A 16,094-nucleotide genomic window follows, 5' to 3' on the forward strand; every position below is an offset into this window, starting at 1 on the left:
ATATATTGGCTCTTAACACAGGGGAGTACGTTAAGGGAGGCCCAAAAAAAAAATCTATCCCTAAAAATACTCGAAAATATCCGATTAAGGTAAGGTAAGCTAAAGATATGCAAAACAGTGTATATTTAAAAAATCTGACGATTTGAGCGGGGCGTAAGGAAATGGGTGAGTTAAAAAGTTTCACAAAAAAAAAAGCGAATAATTCGCGAAATGAACGCTAGATCAGAAAACTAAAAAATACATGTTTAATATTTTTCAAAAATCTATCGAATGATACCAAACATGATCCCACATGGAGAGGGCTGGGGGGTAAATTTAAAATTTTAAATACAAATCCCGCGATATTTCGCAAAATAAAGAGTAGATCGAAAAACTGCAAAATACACTTAATTAATATTTTTGAAAAATCTATCGAATGGTATCAAACACGACCCCCACGGAGGTGGGGTGGGGGGTTACTTTAAAATCTTAAATAGGAGCCCCAAATTTTTATTTCAGATTTGGATCCTTTACGTAAAAATTAGCAACTTTTATTTGAAACGTTTTTTCAAATTATGGATAGATGGCGCTATAATCGGGAAAAACGATTGTTGGAAATGGAAAATTAAATTAAAAATGGAAAGTCCCCACTAAAATGGAAAACTTTACTTAAATTTTTTTGGTTTTAGGACGCCCAATAGGTCCCCAAAGCGCTCGAGTGACTACACATTTAGCATACTTCGTTCCCCTACTATCAGTTAAACACACGAAAATCCATAGCTAGTTAAGCTGCAACCAATGAAAATACATATGTTGAAATAGAAATAACTGAGGAAAATATAGCTTCCGTAATTGAAGAAGATGAAGAAACATGTAACGACAGTTCTATTCCTGTTCAAGAAGTTAAACCCAGAAACCGAAACTAAGTTAGAAATTGAAGTTAAAGATAAATTGGATCCTAAATTCGGAAAACGACATGGGATTACGGAATACAATTACTGAAGAAGTAAGGAAATTTTGGATAAGGAAAGGTCTTCAGAATGTAAAAACCTTGGTGGAAGAGTTTAAGCATCAAAAAGAAATTTTTAAAGAAATAGATCTTTACACAATCTATGGCTTTTCGAAAAACAATTAGTGGAACAAAAATTAAAAGAGATTGGGTGACATATTCTCCCTCAAATGGAATATCGTATTTTGGGTTTGTTTAGTCCGTATACAACTTTTTTTCAGTCTCTACCCACCGTTGGGAAGTTATTGTCACGGTCCCAGGCCGGCCCTGTCAACGCCAGAACTTTCTGGCGCCGAAGTGTCTGAAACCCTGTTCGTCGGCGAGACAGCTGTTTACGAACGTATCGGCATATCTAGAAGGTCACCTAATACACCTTTCTTTTGTTGCTTTGTAAATAATACACATCTTTCGATTTTTTCTGGAAATCAGTAGATTAATTTTTATAACTATATAAAGAGACATTTTTTTGAAATTAGAGTTAGTTATAAATTTGTAGTCGTCGGTCGAGTAACATTTTTTCGATGTTCGGACGCGAAATAAATGTAAATGTAAATGGTACATATTAGACATTTAGATAAATTGTTGTTTTAGTGTAATCTTTAATAAAGCCGTGGTTATTTTGTAACGAATAGAAATAATGTAGTATTTTAATGTTAAGTTTGTAAATTAGTGTTATTAAAGGATATAAATTCAGTGTTCTTTATTTCTTTAAGTGTAAGTTATTAAAAATAAATAAAGTCAATTAAATTAAACTTAGTGCCTAAAAACATAAACAATAAAATAGTAGAGTCAATCGCGTAACAAAATGGTGCAGAAGTGGGATACTTGAAATACATAAATTTAACGTAAATTTTCGGTTTAAATAGAGTGTGGAACTTTTAAAAATAAATAAAATATAAATCGTAATAAATAAAGTGTGTGACAATGTCTTCACAACATAAGAAAATCACTGAATTGATCGTTAAGGAGCTCCGCAACCAGTTAGAAGAGAGAGACATGGACACTACTGGGAAAAAGGCTGATCTAGTCGAACGTCTAAAGAACGCTCTTCAAGAAGAGGGTAAAGATCCAGAAACCTATTTGTTTGAAGACAAGCATGCTGCTGTGATCTCGTCGATTTCGAAAGTATCGACAGACATTACATCGCTAGAGAACAAAGTTTCGATAGACATTACATCGTTAGAGAGCAAAGTTTCTAGTGAAATCTCCCAAGTTTCCTCCGATGTTTCTAAAGTTTCGACAGACATTACATCGTTAGAGAAAAAGGTTTCTAGTGAAATTTCCCAAGTTTCCTCGGATGTTTTGAAGGTTTCGACAGACATTGCATCATTAGAGAAGAAAGTTTCGGGTGATATTTCATCCCTTGACAGCAAAATGACTAACGAGATCTCTAAAGTCACTTCGGATTTTGACGACAAGATATCGTCCATAAAATCTACCTTTGAAGAAAAGATCAAGGAAATAGAAAAGAAAATGGAGGAAACGGAAAAAGTAGACAAAGGTATGGAACCCATCTTAACAGACATTAAAAATGATGAAACCAAATACAAATTGGAGCCACGGTCGATAGTTGAAGGGAGTGTAGGTCATGCTCGTGTTAAGGTGCCAAATTTCGACGGAAAGTCTTCCTGGAACAGTTATGTGAAACAGTTCGAAGCAGGTGCAAGAGCGAACGGATGGTCTGAAAAAGACAAAGCTGTAAACCTGGTTATTGCTCTTCGAGGAGAGGCTTTAGATGTACTTGAGACCATAGCAGTAGAGGAAACTAATGATTATGAACAACTTATGAAGAGACTAAACATGCGCTATGGGCAGGAACATTTGGAGTATGTCCATCAGGCGCGGCTTAAAAATCGACGACAAAAGAAAGATGAAGCTCTTCAAGAATACGAGGTCGATATTGCCAGGTTAGTACGGTATGCATATCCAACAGCTCCCGAAGACATGATGGAAAAGTTGGCTGTTCAAACATTCATTGATGGCCTCCGTGATCATGAAATGCAAAGAACACTGCGGTTAGCTCGTCACAAGACGCTGGTCGATGTCTTGTCTGCCGCCCTCGAATACGAATCAGCTACCCAGGCCTCTGGCGGGTACAGTAAAGTTAGGACCGTGAAAGAGGAAGAGGATGAAGACAAACTTGACCAGCTGGTAAATATGGTGAAAGGCTTTACATCGAAGAAAACGAAGACCATGAATTGCTGCAATTGTGGTGAAAAGGGGTACGCACGGAGTTTAAGGAAGAACGCAAATCAAGAAACTCACCAGCAGGAAATAAGAGAACGCACAGACCCTAGGGGGGCAGCCTCGACTCAGAACTCCTCTAAAGACCATCTAATACTAATAGCTTCTTTGAAATGTCGTGAAGATAATGTATATGTAGATGGAGAAATAAATGGTAAAAATTATACATTGTTGGTGGATACCGGAGCGACCAGGACCATTATACGACCGTCAGTTATAAACAGCCGTAAGAAACTCTTACCAACCAGGTTGCGACTGCGGACTGCCACAGGTGAAAACGCCAACACCCATGGAGAAATCCAGATACAATTAGGGATTGGAGCAGAAAAGTTCGTCCATACTGTCATAGTTGCAGACATCGAAGAAGATGTTATATTAGGAATGGACGTAATGAATTTGCATGGATTTCAATTGGATTTTAAGAATAGGGTAATCAAAGTTGGCAACGAGGAGGTATTTCTTCATCCACATGATGACAGAACTGTGCTAGCAGCCATTAAAGAAGATACAGTTGTGCCTGCGAGGAGTGAAACGATCATCGTAGCGCGGCTACAGGGAACTGTAGAAGAAGGAACGCCTGTTATGATGGAGCCATGGAACCACGATGAGGAGGTTGGCCGAGGAATCATAATTGGAAAGGAATTGGTAACTTCTGCTAAAGAAATTCCCGTGAGATTGATTAATGTCAATGACTACCCAGTGACCATCAAGAAGGAGACAAAAGTAGGAACTTGTGTACCCGTGACGTCCATAATCCGCCAGACGACAACATCAGATAATTCCAACGACAAGTTCGACCAAATGGTTGCAGTTGCAGGCCAGTCTCTAAATCAAATGAAAAAAAGAAAATTAAGGGAATTTCTTAGGCAATATCGTGACATATTCGTACTGTAACGATGAGTTACTACTATCGTTACTAAAATGTTATTCCGATGGGAACTAGGTATGCAACCAACTTTACAAGCACTCGTATTAGAGGTTGCAGTTGATAGACGATAAAGTTGGTAATATCTGGTAGATTAGAGTCTAGCAGTTGGCAATGACGATATCCGGCAGGGGTGTATGTCATATCGGCCATAGCGGCTGGCACTTCACTTGAATTTTCGTTCTTGTCCGATCAAGAAGTCCTCCGGTGGCCATTGTAAGAATTTACCTTTTGGTTGAAATAAGTTATAAGAAGATTAATTTACGTTGGAGGAAGTTTTTATTTTTTTGTTTGGGGTTGTGAAGAGTTTTTGGTTCCAATATTTTTTGAAGAAAACAATGGGTATGTATGAAAAAAAAATATCACTTAACTATGGTTTGCCATTTCTTTTTCATGCTAAGAAAAAATAACCATCTAAATTATTTTTAATACCATATTTAGATCATATGAAAAGCATTGCTATTCTTTAATTATCACTTTTTCAATACTTCTAATATACACTCACAGGAAAAAATATTCTTAGAACTACATTTTCACTCTCAAATAAATTGAAAATCAATGATAATTTTCATTCTATCATGTATTTAACTCCATATAGTAATCTTTGATTACAAGATCCACATTTTTTTTTGTCCAAATACTTCCTTATATTCGTTTAAAAAGGCTTTTTCCAGTCAAGAAGAATCAAGGTCAATGAAAACATATACATCAAACCTCACTTTTTCCGTAGTTTTTTCTCTGTCAAGTTCTGATAAGGTGAAACACCTTTTTATAGAGGCCCTGTTTCTTAGATACTTAAGGAAAACCAGCTAATAGAAGGTTTTCTGTTCTTTTAGCCACTGGAGGGAGACTATAACAAAATTTAAGTCACATTTGGATGCTTCATTTATTTATGGAATAAACAATCATTTTGGTATTATTTTGGGTTTGGATTGGAAGAGTTTTGGATGTTTTTTTTTCTCGTTTCTGGAATAGACACTAAGTTCTATCGACACTAGCAAGTACCTCCTCGTCAATACTCTGTGTTGTTGTTCCTTACCTCCCGAGGATTGGGAAGATCGGAGGATACGTACCTGGCTCTCTCATCATCAACCTCACCAGGATTTTGGAGAAGCCACAGGCCTACTTTTGTAGAAACGCCAGGTTTTTATAATAAAATTTGAATTTTCAATCCTTTTAAATAATAGTTTTCAATTTTCAATTTTTTTTCAATAACTCAAATACATAACCTTAATAATAATATAAATTCACCTTCTTAAACCCTATTATCTTTATAATATTCAATAATTTTTTTTTTGTCAACGAATTTTATATTTCATTTTCATGATTGTATCAGGTATTTAAAATAATCTCAGGATTGTAAACTATCTGGGACGATACTGTGCACACTATCGAAGGGTTTATTTCCTACTCAATAATATTTATTCCATTCACCAGATATTGTCAGGTTGTCACTTCCGATCAGATACGGGATTGTCAGCCAATCTTGTATTCTACAGTAATAATTAGTTTGTACATGCATATTTAGATCAAATCACTTCCTTAGTAGAATAAATTCATTACATATATTAGTTTTTTCATACTGTAAAACCTGCATTATCGACAGGAGTGTACTACCATAGTACGTCGGATATTTAGCTAGTGTATAAAATTGTATATAGGGTTTATAGGTATTTTTTTTTTATTAAATGTGGTTGTACATACTTATATGTTTTATTATCCTATCATTTTAATAGTATCTATTAATAGTATTAGTTAGGTACAGCAATATAGGTCACGTGGAGAAGAATTTATTCAATTCTTCCCTGGCGCTCAACACTACTTCTGAATATCTTCTTGGTCAATAGTTCTCTTCTTGTCATTACTCCTTATATTAATTTATTTTCTTTATCATTCAAGTATTTCAGTAGGTACCGTCTTACTAGGGCGTGCAAATACGGCCTGATCCTTCCCTGAGCCCTACTGTTTAGTCTCTTCAATTTCCAGCTAGCCTATTTCTGTAAAACTTTAGTCATTTATTAAGCTACCCCATTCAAACAGAATAATCATACGTTACAATTGGCGCTCGCCAACGTGGAGCCCGACTTTCAGTAAGACAGTACCTTTCTTTATTTTGTTGCTTATTGTAAATTTTTCTAGTAAGTATCTTTCTGGTCTATTGTTGTATATTTTGTAATTATATAGAGATACAATTTTGATTCCTTTTGTACGTTATTTGGAAAATACACTAGTGCACTTATATTGCTGTATTGGTACTATTTTAATTTATTTAAAATAATAATTGTAAATCGTGAGTAGGATAATATTTGAACAGGTGTGTTGGTTGACATTTCGGTCTGGTCGGTTTGGTGATACCTGGATATTTATTTTGAAAAATTTTGAATGATTTATTTTTTTTGATATCTAGGTACATTACTACTTTTGATTTAGGTTCAGCCACAATATACTACAGTTAGCTAAATTTTTGCTTACCATACCTATATATAATTTATAAAGTTTTCATTTTTTTATATACATTTTCGTTTAAACATTTACTTAAATTATTTTAAATATCTACCCCAAATATATATCTCGGTTATATTTGGTTTGTCGGTTTGTTAGGTCGTTAGTTTAGCAGCTCGTTGGTTGAGCAGCTCGCTTAGTAGATTGTCGGTTAATTGGGTCGTTAGTTGTTGGGGTGGGTTCGGTTTGTCGTTGTTGGGTTGGGTTTATTGTTACTAAATTTTTCCTACTACCATGTGTACCTTTCAGCCAGAACATTTGTTAGTTAGGGAGTTAGATTATGAGCTGAGGATAAGGGAAATAGAGGTGGAAGAAGCTGCTAAATGTGATAGAAAACGCAGTCTATTGCGTGGTGCTCTTAAACAGGAGCAAGGAAATAGGAGTTTCCGTCAGATTTCAGCTGCAGCTATTCCTTTCCTGGAACAACAACAGGGAATAAATGAGACACTAGAGGATCTTACGCAAAAGATAAATAATTTTAGAGGGACTGTCCATGATAGCATGTATTCTAGATACATTTCACGTCTTGCTCATATCTCTGGTCGTGTCCACTTATTATGTTGCTCAGATGAGGAGCAACAACTTTACAAACGCTCTATGTCCATTAGGATTCTCAGTCTAGAAGGTGAACTCGATTCTCGAGTAAATCCTCTAGCCACGTCCACTCCTGTTTCTTCAGTTCAAGCCTCTAATTCCTTGTTACATCCCAAGCCTGTGCAGGTACATAAGTGGGGAGTTTCGTTTTCTGGTGAAGGTCATTATGACCAAGTAATTTCATTTTTAGATAGGGTAGAATGTCTTCGTGTTTCGAGAGGTGTGAGTGAGGAAGATCTTTTTTCGGCCTCTGCCGAATTATTTACAGGCCATGCTTTTACGTGGTTTATGAACAACCGTGGTAGCTTTACCACTTGGACTGGTTTGGCTCAGAAACTAAAATCCGATTTTCTGCCTTATTCTTTCCAAACTGATCTCTTAGACGAGATCAAGAACCGCAAGCAGAAACCTGGAGAATCAGTGACTATGTTTATTAACACTATGTTGGGTATGTGTAGTCGTTTAGATACTCCTTTAACAGATAATGCAAAAATTAAGATAATTTTAAAATGTTTGCTACCTTTTTACCATGCCTAATTGGCACTTGTTGATATAGACACTATCGAAGACCTGACAGATAAGTGTAAACGGTTAGAGGAAACTCTATCCTGGTCTTTTCATCCTCCTACAACACCTAATTCTGGTGCTGGATTTAACTCTTACTCCTCGAGAAATCGTTCTTGGCAATCTAGACCCCATACACCGAATGTGTCTGTGACTACTTATTCTTTGTCTTGCTGGAATTGTCAGGTTGTTGGTCACGCATTTCGGGATTGTACCAGACCCCAAACACGGATTTTCTGCCACGGTTGTGGTAGAGAAAATACGCTTAAACGTAACTGTTTTAAGTGTTCGGGAAACGAGCATGCAGAGGCTCGTACCCTGAGCGTTCCTCAAACAGCAGCCCCATCAGGGAACATGACCGCAGCTGTAGACGAAGCTTCAGGTCCAATACCCGCCAGCAGCTCGAACACCTCTCAGGAAGGAAGAAACACTTCCAACCGGAGACCAGCACGCAAACCGAAATCAGGGAAAAAGTAATTGTTAGTAACACTTCAGTTGACTCGTGCGGTTCGCTTGATCGTAGATTATCCCCTCCAGTCTTAAACTGGAATTTTAGTAATAAGCATAATCAAGACGAGGAGACAGTTCCAAATTCTATACCAGGTTGTACGTTTGTAAATAATAATAATATGTCTATGTTAATACCAGATAATTTTGAAAATAAATCAGAGATTTTGGATTTTGATATAAATTCGTTATTAGTTAGGAAACATAATGATAACCGACCTTATCTTGAAATTGAAATTTTAGGACAATCTTGTTTAGCTCTATTAGATAGTGGCTCGAACATTTCTCTAATCGGTTCGTATTCCCTGAAATTATTAGAAAATACTGATATTAATGTTATGCCTATTTCTTCTTTACAAGTCTCTACTGCGGATGGTGCTATCCAGTCAATTACAGGTAAATTTGACACAGAAATCGTAGTTGCCAATATTCGGAAAATGGTTACATTTTATGTTATACCTTCAGTTAAAAATTCTATAATTCTTGGCATGGATTTCTTGAATGCATTTAATAGTACACTAAATTGCTCAGATTTTTCGTTGTCTATATCTTCCTTTAATGTCGCAACTGTAAGTGCCATTCGTGAGTTTTCTAGTTTGTCTAGCTTAGAACAAAACCAGTTAGAGAATATTATCTCTAAATTTTCTTCTATCTCTTCCAAAGATAGATTAGGCCGTACACATTTAATATCTCATACGATCGAAGTGAACACTTCAACTCCTTTCAGACAATATCAATATCCCATACCTCAGGCATGGCAAGCAGATTTAAGTAAAGAAATTGATTCGATGCTCTCTTTAAACATTATCGAAAAGTCGACGTCGTCATTTTGTTCGCCGTTATGGATGACAAAGAAGAAGGATGGATCATTCCGAGTATGCTTTGATGGTCGCAAACTTAATAGTATCACTACTAATCGAGATGCTTATCCCATCCCTCGGATAGATATAATTCTGAGCAAACTTCAGAATGCCAAATATATCTCTTCGATCGATTTATCCAAAGCTTTCTTACAAATTCCGTTAAGCGAAGAGAGTAAGAAGTATACTGCTTTCGCTGTCAGTGGTAAAGGGTTATTTCAATTTGTCACAATGCCTTTCGGTCTAGTTTCAGCTCCGCAAACAATGTGTCGTTTAATGGACTTGGTTATTGGTCCCCAACTCGAACCATTCGTATTCTATTATTTAGACGACATCATAGTTGTTACTCCTGATTTTTCTTCACATATTGAAATATTGGAGAAATTATTTTCACGCCTTAAAGAGGCTAATCTCACTGTTAATTTAGAGAAATGTAATTTTTGTCGTCCTAATTTGAAATTTCTAGGATATGTTGTTGATCATCAAGGTTTGAGAACAGACCCTGATAAAGTAACCGCTATTAAGGACTTCCCCATTCCTAAAACTACTACACAACTACGTAGGATCTTGGGCATGTGTGGATACTATCGTCGATTTGTGCCTTCTTATTCTACTTTATTATCACCTCTTACTGACCTCCTTAAGAATAGGAAAAAGGGCCAGACTATCACCTGGACTCCTGAAGCCGACGATGCTTTTCATCGTATTAAAGAAGCCCTTACGAGTGCTCCGGTCATGACTTCACCTGATTTCAGTGAACATTTCTACCTCATGACTGATTGTTCAAATACCGCCTCAGGTGGTGTACTCTTTCAGATGAAAGATGGTTCTGAACACCCCATAGCATATACTAGTAAGAAGCTCAATAAGGCCCAGAAAAATTATTCCACTACCGAGCGTGAACTCCTTGCTATTATTCACGGCTTGGAGGCTTTCCGTTACTATTTGGAAGGTCGTAAGTGTACCCTTATTACTGATCATAGTTCTTTACTCTGGATGCATTCTATGCGTAACCCATCCCAACGTTTGTCTCGATGGATTTGTAAGTTGTCAGCCTTTGATTATAATATCGTCCATCGTAAGGCAAATGGTGTTGTAGTAGCCGATGCTTTGTCTCGAACGTTTGATGTCAATCTTCTTGACTTATCCACTTTAGTTCCGGATACATGGTATCAAAAAATGTTAGAAAAGGTTACTCAAGCACCTGATCAGTACCCTGATTTTAAAGTAGAGAATAATATTCTTTATAAGCATGTCGTTAGTTCAGTGGAAGCTTTGTCTAATATGTCTGATTGGAAGATTGTTGTCCCAACAGCAAACCGGGATGAAATTCTTCGTACATTTCATGATAATGTGACATCTGGTCATTTTGGTTCTTATAAAACATTTAGTAGGATAGCAGAATTATATTATTGGCCTGGCATGCGCAACTATATCAAGAAATATATTTCTAGATGTAGAGTTTGTGCTACTTGCAAGCCAAGTACTATGCCACAAGCTGGATTAATGGGTACTTTTAGGAACATTGACTTCCCATGGCAGATGATATCCATGGATCTGATTGGACCATATCCTCGTAGTTACAATGGCTATACCTATTGTTTGGTGGTTGTGGACTACTTTACTAAATTTCCACTAGTTTTTCCTCTTCGTAATGCCACTGTCCCTGCTATTGTGAAATATTTGGAGGAGCAAGTCTTTTTGTTGTTTGGTGTTCCACAAATTGTTTCTTGTGACAATGGTCCTCAATTTGTGTCTAAGGCTTTTAAAAACCTTCTAACTAAATACAAAGTTCAGAAGATCTTTTATAATGCTGCATACCATCCGCAAGCTAATCATAGTGAGCGAGTGAACCGCAGTATTGTAACAGCCCTTAGATCATACACTTATCCAGATCACAGAGCTTGGGACCAGTATATTCACTCAATAGCTCAAGCCATAAGAACTTCGGTCCATGAAGTTACTCAATGTTCTCCAGCTTATTTGAATTTTGGTAGAAATATTGCTTTGTCTGGTGATTATTTTGGTTTAATTTCGGACAATTCCACAAATCTCCCTCAGATCTCTGAGAAACTCCATCGTTTAGATGATCTTCAGACTTTACCCCCAATATTTGCAGACATCAGGAAGAAGTTAAAATCTTCTTACCTTAAGTCACAGAGTCAATACAATTTGAGGAAAAGAGATTTGCGATTCTTTGTTGGTGATCGGGTATTAAAACGTAATTTTGTTAAGTCAAGCAAAGGTGATGCTATTTCTGCCAAATTTTGTCAGAAATATGTCCCATGTGTTGTCAGTAAAGTAATCTCTCCTTTAATATATGAACTAAAAGATAGTTCGTCCAACAGGAAACTTGGTCGATTTCATATAAAGGACTTACTACCAGATAATACTGTCAACGACTTAGCATCTTCGTCGTCAGAAGAAGAAGATTAACTTAACAATATTGATCAAGTTAATTCCTCTTTCTAAATTTTAGAAATACTCGATTGTTCAATGAATAGGTTAACGATTGGATTTTGATTTTAGTCACCAGATAGGTACTCTATGTTTTATCTATTATAGTAATTTTTCTAGCTTTCCATATTCTATGTATGTTAGATGTCATTAGTTATTATTGAGATTTAGCTTAATTTGGCTTATTATTGAACTGGTATGGAACTGTAACACCTTGTATGTAATTATGCTTATATATGTCATCACTTGTAGATTAGTGTATCTACAAAATAGGTTTAGATTATGTTTATCTGGTGTTGTGTTTAATTTTGTAGTTTCTACTGGAAAGTTATTCCAATGCTTAGTATGATTCCTTGGTACATTAGCTTATTGTGGTCTAAAGAAGTCATCATGATATTTGTTTTGGTAAAGGCAATTTGAGTATACAGTGTGATTCCAAAGTTATACTTCATTGGTCAAAATTTAATTAAGTTAATTGAGATAAAAATTTATGATAAAGACTATGAAGCCATTTCGTTATGTACCGTATTGAATATTTCTTAGGAAAATGGTTTGCCTAGCTTGGCTATGCAAATACGTGGGTTCGAAACTTGTATTACTTATCAACTGTGCACATGATAGGAGACGGATTTCCTGGCTCACAGTTGCCTAGTCCTGGGTCATACCTTAATTAGTTCAGATGCTGAATTTTTATGATAGAATGTTTAATCATCATTTTAATCATGCACTAGGCATTCTTATTCCATGTTCAGTTTATGATCATTCTATAGAGACTTAGTCTTAAACTTGTCTGTCTATTGTATACTTACTCTCCTTTAGTTTTATCAATTTATTGTTCTGATAATAATGGTAACTTCTTGGATATCAGTCCTATGGAAATATGGTAGCTTTTGCCTACACCAAGGGATTATTGTGTTCGAGCATCAGCTTTCCTGAAAACTCATTATTTTTGTTTGTATGTGAATTAGAGTCAGGATCAACGTCCTGTTGTCTGTGCGTGACTAGGGAACATTTCCTTAATCTGCAGTTTCTTTAGAAATTGATTTACTTGTTCTCTAGTATTTACTTAATTGGATTTATTTATAAGAGTTAATAATATGTGACTTCTTGAAGTATTTCATGAGAGATGATTCCGAAATATTGGTTAGCTTTTTCTGGCTATTCCCATAAATTTGTTGTAGCTATAGCTATAGTTAGAGAATCCCAGAGTAAGCTAACTTCTGTTATGTCTACCATTTAATTAGGTAGACCTCCCGTTGCATCTGATACAAATCTGATGATCAGTTGAGTGAGGGTCATATTACCCAATATGTAATCATTATTAGCACATTGAGTGTTAGGTTGTAGCGTTGCTAATTAAATCTGCCTGATTGTTCCACCTTGGATATGCTTCCATATAAATCTATTGTCCACAGTCGGATCAATTTAGGATAAAAGGCTTGCTACAATAATTTCTTTTCTTGTCCATACATAACTCTTATATTTATTTTGGTTTATACTATGGTCTATGTTTTAGCTTTTTGGAACTGGCTACGAGATTTCTACTGATTGTTCACTTTGGATATGCTCTATTTAAATCTGTTGTCCATCGATAGAACAATTTTGTACTACTCGTCCCACTTGACTTTTTTGAGAATAGAATTTTTCTAAATTATGGAATTTAGTAAAGGGTTATAATAAACCTTAAGTATGTATGTTGGTACCATATGAGATATATCGGGCATTAAGACAACTCCATTTACATGACTCATAATTTGCGGTTAGGTATGATCGATCGAGTCAGCTGTAAGTGTAAGTTAGTCGTCGTATAGGTTATATTGAGTTTTCTATTCGAATATTGTTGTTATGGTGTTCTTGTTGACTATAATTTGGGGTTTTATAGAAATCTACTGAATCAACTTGAACACAACTTGGTCTTTAGGATATATATCAGAGTTTGGACGATGTCCTACGGTAGGTTAGTTTAGAGTAGTGAAGTATTCGTAGGTTCGTATTATATTTTAGAAATTTGGTTTGGTCACGCCTGTGTTGGATCCCACAGCGTGTGATTTTTTCTCTGTGGATACTTGTATGGAGTATCTATATGAGTATATATATATGTATATGCATAATAAAAAAAAAAAGATTGATCATAGGATCAATTTTTTTTTCTTACAAGTAATGGGGGAATGTAACGATGAGTTACTACTATCGTTACTAAAATGTTATTCCGATGGGAACTAGGTATGCAACCAACTTTACAAGCACTCGTATTAGAGGTTGCAGTTGATAGACGATAAAGTTGGTAATATCTGGTAGATTAGAGTCTAGCAGTTGGCAATGACGATATCCGGCAGGGGTGTATGTCATATCGGCCATAGCGGCTGGCACTTCACTTGAATTTTCGTTCTTGTCCGATCAAGAAGTCCTCCGGTGGCCATTGTAAGAATTTACCTTTTGGTTGAAATAAGTTATAAGAAGATTAATTTACGTTGGAGGAAGTTTTTATTTTTTTGTTTGGGGTTGTGAAGAGTTTTTGGTTCCAATATTTTTTGAAGAAAACAATGGGTATGTATGAAAAAAAATATCACTTAACTATGGTTTGCCATTTCTTTTTCATGCTAAGAAAAAATAACCATCTAAATTATTTTTAATACCATATTTAGATCATATGAAAAGCATTGCTATTCTTTAATTATCACTTTTTCAATACTTCTAATATACACTCACAGGAAAAAATATTCTTAGAACTACATTTTCACTCTCAAATAAATTGAAAATCAATGATAATTTTCATTCTATCATGTATTTAACTCCATATAGTAATCTTTGATTACAAGATCCACATTTTTTTTTGTCCAAATACTTCCTTATATTCGTTTAAAAAGGCTTTTTCCAGTCAAGAAGAATCAAGGTCAATGAAAACATATACATCAAACCTCACTTTTTGAGTAGTTTTTTCTCTGTCAAGTTCTGATAAGGTGAAACACCTTTTTATAGAGGCCCTGTTTCTTAGATACTTAAGGAAAACCAGCTAATAGAAGGTTTTCTGTTCTTTTAGCCACTGGAGGGAGACTATAACAAAATTTAAGTCACATTTGGATGCTTCATTTATTTATGGAATAAACAATCATTTTGGTATTATTTTGGGTTTGGATTGGAAGAGTTTTGGATGTTTTTTTTTCTCGTTTCTGGAATAGACACTAAGTTCTATCGACACTAGCAAGTACCTCCTCGTCAATACTCTGTGTTGTTGTTCCTTACCTCCCGAGGATTGGGAAGATCGGAGGATACGTACCTGGCTCTCTCATCATCAACCTCACCAGGATTTTGGAGAAGCCACAGGCCTACTTTTGTAGAAACGCCAGGTTTTTATAATAAAATTTGAATTTTCAATCCTTTTAAATAATAGTTTTCAATTTTCAATTTTTTTTCAATAACTCAAATACATAACCTTAATAATAATATAAATTCACCTTCTTAAACCCTATTATCTTTATAATATTCAATAATTTTTTTTTTGTCAACGAATTTTATATTTCATTTTCATGATTGTATCAGGTATTTAAAATAATCTCAGGATTGTAAACTATCTGGGACGATACTGTGCACACTATCGAAGGGTTTATTTCCTACTCAATAATATTTATTCCATTCACCAGATATTGTCAGGTTGTCACTTCCGATCAGATACGGGATTGTCAGCCAATCTTGTATTCTACAGTAATAATTAGTTTGTACATGCATATTTAGATCAAATCACTTCCTTAGTAGAATAAATTCATTACATATATTAGTTTTTTCATACTGTAAAACCTGCATTATCGACAGGAGTGTACTACCATAGTACGTCGGATATTTAGCTAGTGTATAAAATTGTATATAGGGTTTATAGGTATTTTTTTTTATTAAATGTGGTTGTACATACTTATATGTTTTATTATCCTATCATTTTAATAGTATCTATTAATAGTATTAGTTAGGTACAGCAATATAGGTCACGTGGAGAAGAATTTATTCAATTCTTCCCTGGCGCTCAACACTACTTCTGAATATCTTCTTGGTCAATAGTTCTCTTCTTGTCATTACTCCTTATATTAATTTATTTTCTTTATCATTCAAGTATTTCAGTAGGTACCGTCTTACTAGGGCGTGCAAATACGGCCTGATCCTTCCCTGAGCCCTACTGTTTAGTCTCTTCAATTTCCAGCTAGCCTATTTCTGTAAAACTTTAGTCATTTATTAAGCTACCCCATTCAAACAGAATAATCATACGTTACAGTACCGAAAGGAGGAAAGACAGGAAGAACGACAGTTGTCAAACATAAAATTGACACTGGTACCGCTAGGCCAATTCGTCAAACAGCTCGACGATTACCACAGGCGAAGAGAGAGGAAGCTGAAAGGATTGTTCAAGAAATGAAGAAAGACGGGGTGATAGAAACTTCTACGAGCCCATGGGTCTCTCCGGTGG

This window comes from Diabrotica virgifera, chromosome 5, assembly GCF_917563875.1.
Source record: "Diabrotica virgifera virgifera chromosome 5, PGI_DIABVI_V3a".
Classification (NCBI taxonomy): Eukaryota; Metazoa; Arthropoda; class Insecta; order Coleoptera; family Chrysomelidae; genus Diabrotica; species Diabrotica virgifera.